We start from the raw sequence: 7,265 nt of genomic DNA on the forward strand, positions 1-7,265 counted from the left end.
AAGGAAACATCGTCATCATCATTTTAGCTACTGGACGTCCACTGCTGAACAAAGGCCTCCTCTAATGATTTCCACATCGCCCAGTTGATAGTGGCCTGCACCCAGCGTCTTCCTGCTATCTTCAGTCAGTCCATCTTGAGATTTTAGAAAAATTCCCACTCGTCACGGTAGGAACAAAGCTAGGGATGACCCACGCCTTCATTCCAGAACCAATAAAATAACTGAAAGTCAGAAACTTTCAGTTATTTTATTGTCTCTATTGTTAACTAACTCAGTGGTTGAGTACACGTATAATAGCTGTGAGGTAGAAGTTACGGGACTATTCCCACCTCTCCTTTTCACCGCTGCATCTCCTGTGTAGCTAGCACCTAGACTAGTTGATTTAAAGCCAAGGAATATCAGTTTTTAGGTAATAATGACTTAGTGCATCTAAAAATGTAAAACTTTCTAGTTTTTTGTAACATTGAAAAATCTAAAAAGAAGCATCATTTTTTTTACGTTCAAGTGTTTCTAAGAAATTTAAATGGAAGCTTTTGATGACAACGTATTGCTTACTTTTTCAGCTGTCGAACTAATCACTTTTATACTCATAGGTCCTGTACATCGGTAGATTTGGTAAATAAATGAATCCATCCGGACTCAGAAACTAAAAAATTAAAATAGCTGTAATTTTTTAATACTGGATTTGTCGATTAAATTGATCATATTATTGCGCCCTAACGGGTCGGACACTGGTGGGTGACCAGACACACTGTACAATTATTATAATTTTAGCCTATCTCGTGAGCTAGGTGTCAATAATTAGGGTGATTTACTAACTAACCAGTCGCATACGAACAACAGCAGTGAGATTCAAACAAGTTTGATCCATGATGCCGCACGACTATTGTGTGAGCCCACCCGTAACCCAAGCTTATTTAGCTTAACACAAGGGGCTGGACGGGACTATTAGTAATTTGTGCAATACAAAGTGCTTATAATCTTTTAAAAAATCTTTTTATTGCTGTATTTAACCTTCCTTTCGTATACTAATTTATGCGTCAGTGTCAAGTCTGCGATTTTTATTCTTTGAAATTTTCGTAAAATGGCTGCCGCCGCGGTGACGCCTTGTAATTAACAAATTAAAAATAAATTAGTGTTTTAAAGTGCATAAATGTACAACTTAATGGTAAAAAGTCATTCCTTGATTTTTACTTAATATGTATCTGGAGTTATTTGAACAGTATTTTCGTCTATAGGATGGCATATTTCAAAAAACAAAACTGCACTCAAGCGTGTTGTCACAGCAACCGCTGAGCACATACTACAAAGAGCATAAAAGACATACTAATTGAATTTCGGTCCATGGACCTGTTTGCGTGCCAGAAACAGTCTAGTTGACATGTCTTCTCTAGTACGTAGTACGTTATAACTCAATGCACTTACCTTTCCTTTTTGTCACTGGTACAATAGTATGTAGAAATAAAAATGTTAATTAAAATACTAATAATAATCATTAGACGTTTAGACAAATTCAAGTTCTTTATTTAGTGCTTTCTTCTTATATTTTCAATAATAAAATGTATTTAAACTATTTTCAACCTTATGACTTACACATAGAGTTCAAAATTAATTGAAGAAAAAATACAAATCATGGTAGCATGATGTGCCAGAAACTCAAAATAAATTCTAAAATAATAATCTTTACTTGCTTATGAACCAAATAGTATGAATTCTTGGATAAAATAAATATTTTTTTCCGACGCGCATCAAAATTCGCCCGCTTTGTCCTGAAGAAAAATTTTTTTTCACCTACTTTTTTCGAAAAAAGTACCATATAATGGTATATATTTATAATCCTGATAAATGTAGCTTTCAGGAAATATTTTTTTTATTAGATTATCTCCAATGGTTTAAAAGTAAACGACGTTTATTTAAAAAAAAACTTTTTGGTTTTTGTGAATTTTACTCAATATTTCTATTTTTTTGTATGAAAAGGCAAAAAGTTTGTTCTAGAAATGAATTCGCCATCCTTTAATTATCCGAAAATGACACCACACTTGCCCTAATACCCATAGTTTTAAAGATATGGGCCTTAAAGTGAAGCGCGGCAGAAGGAAACTTGCCCCCCCTCCCCCTGCTACCACAGGGGGGGCTCCCGATGTCTACCGACGGAAATCTACTCAGGAGCACCCAAAGAACAACTGGTGCAAAAATGAGCCTTCTATACCAAAGTGGAGGGGTTCTTGCACTAAATTCCCTACTACGTCTATCGAATGTGTCGTCGTGAATCGGTACTCTTCATTTTCAACTTCAAATTTAATAGCTGAATAGAAGTTAATAGCTCTGAAAATCTAGATAGTGAGTTAGTTACAAGGGACCTCATAGAACAAGATTTTTACCATTGTCTTGCATTAGCTCAAGAGTTAATTAAAAAAAATAGTACAGCTGAAAATTGCAATAATAATAATTCTCAAGGTAAATCGTCTTTGGCTTCTTGTCATCAAAATGAACACAATTGTAACCCGTTAGGTTTTAGCTTGCCGGTGATTAAAATTCCAAATTTTGATGGAACATATTTTAAGTGGTTAGAATTCAAAGAAACTTATATGTCGCTTGTACACAACAATGATAGGATTGAGAGCATCCACAAATTTCACTACTTACAATCATATCTCGAAGGGGAAGCGGCTCGAGTAATTGCTAATTTGGAAGTTTCTCATAATAATTACACCGAAGCATGGAAACTATTATGTGAACGGTATGACAACAAACGCCAATTAATAAACAATCATCTTAAGGCATTATTCAATATCAATTCTATTCAGGAAACTGACAAATCGTTAAGGTATATTATTGACCATGTTACTAAGAACTTACGTGCACTTAATACACTCGGGTTGCCAACTGATAAATGGGATGTTTTAGTTATATACATTATTGCGGGAAAGTTAAATAATAGCACATATTTCAAGTGGGAAGAGCACAGAAATCACTTAAGCGAAATACCTTCGCTAAGTGACTTCTTTAGTTTTTTGAAGTCTCGCGCTGATGTTTTGGAGACTGTCTATCGCCATAAGCAAGATGGTCTAGATAACAAGCAAAGGCAGTTCTCTAACAACAATAATCAAAATAAATCAAATGTTTCAAAGTCATTAGTGACTACATCCAACGAAGGCAACACTTCTAGATTTAAACCAGAGTGTTTATTCTGTAAGAATAATCATCGTCTGTTCGAGTGTCCTTCTTTCAAAACGAAATCTGTCGAAGATAGACTCAATTTTGTCTCGTCTAATAATTTATGTGAAACTTGCTTGCGAGCGGGACATCTTACTAGTCGTTGTCGCCTTTCAGGCACTTGTCGTTTTTGCAAATCTCGACACAATTCTCTTCTACATAAACCGAAGGAAACTGAATCTGTGAATACAACTACATTGTCTTCGGTATGTTCACCAGAAGTACTTTTATGTACTGCTAAGGTCAAAGTTACCAACCCAGCCACAAATGAATCTATGGTAGTACGTGCGTTACTCGACAGCGGGAGCCAGTCGACTATTATCACTCAAGCTGTAAAGCGGTGCCTAAACCTGACTCCTCAGCCTTCCGAGACTAGCATAGTAGGCATTGGTAACACTAAATTACAATTAAACACAGAACGCTGCATTCTGCGCATCAATTCACAAACAACTTCATTCAATGTAATTGCTTCTTGTTTGGTTTTGCCTGAAATTACTGGCAATTTACCTAAATCATATTTTGATATTAAGCAACTAAATATTAGTGGCTTTCAATTGGCTGATCCCACGTTCAACGAACCATCTCCAGTAGATATCCTTATCGGTGCGGATTTATTCTGGGACATTATAAGTGCTCAGCAGCACTCCTTAGGGTGTGGCTATCCAAAGCTTCAAGCCTCTAAATTAGGATGGCTCGTCACGGGACCTTTGCCACGTTTTAATGAAAATAAAACTAAATCTGTCATGTGTAACTTCGTCTCTAAAGATGAGAATTTGTGTAATGTTCAAGACGAGTTAACAAAATTTTGGGAACTAGAGACTTTTCCACATAAAAAACCCCTTAGTACTGAAGAAAAATTATGCGAGCAACATTATCTTGCCAATACTACTCGAACTGACAGTGGTCAATTTTGTGTATCATTGCCACTCCGAGATGGTGTAGACCGTTTAGGAGACTCTTACAACTTGGCTAAAAAGAGGTTTTTGAATTTAGAGGCTCGGTTCCAACGACAACCAACTTTAAAAAAGGAATATTGTCAATTTATAGATGAGTATGAAGCTTTAGGTCATTTATCTGAATCTCCAGTGCCTAGACCACTAAATGCTTATTTCTTACCCCATCATCCTGTGATAAAAGAGCAAAGCGAGTCTACTAAACTTCGTGTCGTCTTCGACGCGTCAGCTCGTACCACTTCTGGTATTTCAGTTAACGATTTGCAGATGGTGGGTCCAGTAGTCCAAGAACCACTGTTCAATATTCTAGTCCGTTTTAGGCAACATAAATATGTTTTGACAGGGGACGTAGAGAAAATGTTTCGCTCAGTGCTCCTCAACGAAGCTGATCGCGATCTGCAACTTATTTTGTGGCGCGACAGCAAAGATAATCCTATTAGGGTACTACGTTTGAACACAGTCACTTACGGGTTTGCTAGTGCCAGTTTTCTTACCACTCGTTGTCTTTGGCAGATAGGTGAGGAATCTGCAGACCAGCAGATCAAAACCATCATACAAAATGACTTCTATTGTGACGATCTACTTACCGGGGCCAGCACTGAGCCCGAACTGCGTCATATCCATCTCGCTGTCTCTTCTGAGTTATCCAAGGGAGGTTTTCATCTGCGTAAATTTCGCTCCAACTTACCTGAGTTACTCGCCGATTCTGTTGACCTAGAAAAAGGTAATCTCATGATTAGCAAGGCAACTAGTACGTTAGGCGTAGGTTGGACGCCGTCCACCGATGAACTCCACTTCCAACATAATATCGAATCATCAGACAATGTCACAAAGAGAATTATACTCTCTTCTACTTTCAAAATTTTTGACCCACTTGGTCTTCTATCAATTTTTACAATAAAACCTAAAATTTTGTTACAAGAAATTTGGAGTCAAAAAATTGATTGGGACGAACCTGTTCCTCCAGAAATTGAAAAGTCGTGGTTACAATTTGCAAATAAATCTTCATGTCTATCGTTACTAAAAATTCCTCGATGCATTTTAATTGATAAACCTGTGTCTACACAAATTCATTGTTTTTCTGATGCTTCACAGCGTGCCTACGGTAGCTGTATATATTTGAGATCCATTTCTTCTAGTGGTGCAATACAAGTCGTCTTGGTATGTGCCAAATCAAGAGTAGCACCAATTAAACCTACCACCATACCAAGGCTCGAGCTCTGCGCTGCCCTTCTGGGAGCTCAGTTATGCTCTACAGTTATAGCCGCACTACGCTGTCCTATAGAGCGTCAGGTTTACTGGACAGACTCTCAAGTTGTTTTAGGTTGGTTAAACTCAAATAAAACTAAAACTTTTGTTACCCACAGAGTAGCTGCTATAAACGAGCTTACCAATCCTGCAGACTGGCGTTACGTGCCCACATCTGTCAACCCCGCAGACCTCGTTTCGCGTGGCGTTGATCCAGATCACTCAGACCTCTCTATCTGGTGGCACGGCCCACCTTTCCTCTCAGAATCCGAAGACTCTTGGCCAGCTGTACACAATTTCGGCTCGATAGAGTTGCCAGAGCTCAAGATTCACCAAACTTTAGTGGGGGAGGAGGCAGTTTCCATGCCCAGTCTGTCAGCTGCTTTAAGCAAATTTTCTAAATTAACAACTCTTACTAGAGTTCTGACTAGAGTCTTAAGATTCGTCAATAATTGTAGAACAAAGATAAAATCTAATAGATTACAAGGTCCACTTCAAGTTTCAGAGCTAGAAAAGGCTCACGATGTTTTAATCAAGTTAGTTCAACAAGATTCTTTTGCTACTGAGTTAGCATTTCTCAAAAAAGGTAAATGTTTAAATTCTAAAACTGCTCTTTCATCCCTTACTCCATTTCTTGATGAAAATGGCATTCTCAGAGTAGGAGGACGAATCGATACGTCCAACTACCAGTATGATAAACGTCACCCCATTTTGTTACATTCTAGTCATTATTTATCAAAACTTATATTTAAACAAGAACATATTCGCTTGTTACACGCAGGTCCTCAACATCTCTTAGCCTCGATTAGGGAACGATATTGGCCTGTAGGAGGTAGGACTCTAGCTAGGCGTGTAGCACGCGAGTGTGTTACCTGTCGCCGATTTAACGCTCGTACTATGGAAAACATTATGGGAAACTTACCTGTAGATCGCGTACAACCTGATTTTCCTTTCTCCACAGTAGGCACCGACTTCGCGGGTCCATTTTTGATAACAGACCGCAAGGGCCGTGGATGTAAGATTAGTAAATGTTATCTTTGCATTTTCATTTGTTTCCGATATAAATGCATCCACCTAGAGTTAGTCAGTCAGCTGTCAATGGATGCATTCATTTTGACTTTAAAAAGATTTATAGCCCGTAGAGGTAAGCCAAAGATCATTTACTGTGATAATGGTAGAAACTTTGTTGCAGCAAATAAAGAGATAAATTCATTTTTAAATAATAATAGCGATTCTATCATTGATCACGCTTCTCGTGAAGGCATCGAATTTCGTTTCTCACCTGCGTACGCTCCTCACTTTGGTGGTTATTGGGAAAGTGGGGTCAAGTCAGCGAAGTTTCATTTACATAGAGTCATAAAAAATGTACACTTGACCTTTGAGGAGCTGAGCTCATTATTTGTTCAGATTGAGGCCATCCTAAATAGCCGACCCCTATGTCCAATAAGTCCTTCACCCCAAGACCTATCTCCTCTTACCCCGGGCCACTTTTTAATTGGTAGGCCGCTAACCTCATTGCCATCGCCGTACCTGCTTGACTATAGCACAAATCGTCTTGACCGGTTTCAGCGACTGGAGCAAGCCCGTCAAGACTTCTGGAAGAGGTGGTCAATGGAGTACGAAGCCGAGCTGCAGCAGCGCACGAAATGGAAGGTGCGATGCAGAGACCTCAAGGTTGATGACCTAGTCCTGATTAAGGACGAGAGCGCACCGCCGCTATGCTGGCGCCTTGGACGAATATCCAGACTCTTCCCCGGCTCTGATGGAGTGCCGCGAGTCGCAGACGTCTCTACATCCCAAGGCATCGTTCGAAGGGCCATGAACCGCCTATGTCTACTGCCGTCGCCG

The sequence above is a fragment of the Ostrinia nubilalis genome, chromosome 13 (genome assembly GCF_963855985.1).
Source record: "Ostrinia nubilalis chromosome 13, ilOstNubi1.1, whole genome shotgun sequence".
NCBI lineage: Eukaryota > Metazoa > Arthropoda > Insecta > Lepidoptera > Crambidae > Ostrinia > Ostrinia nubilalis.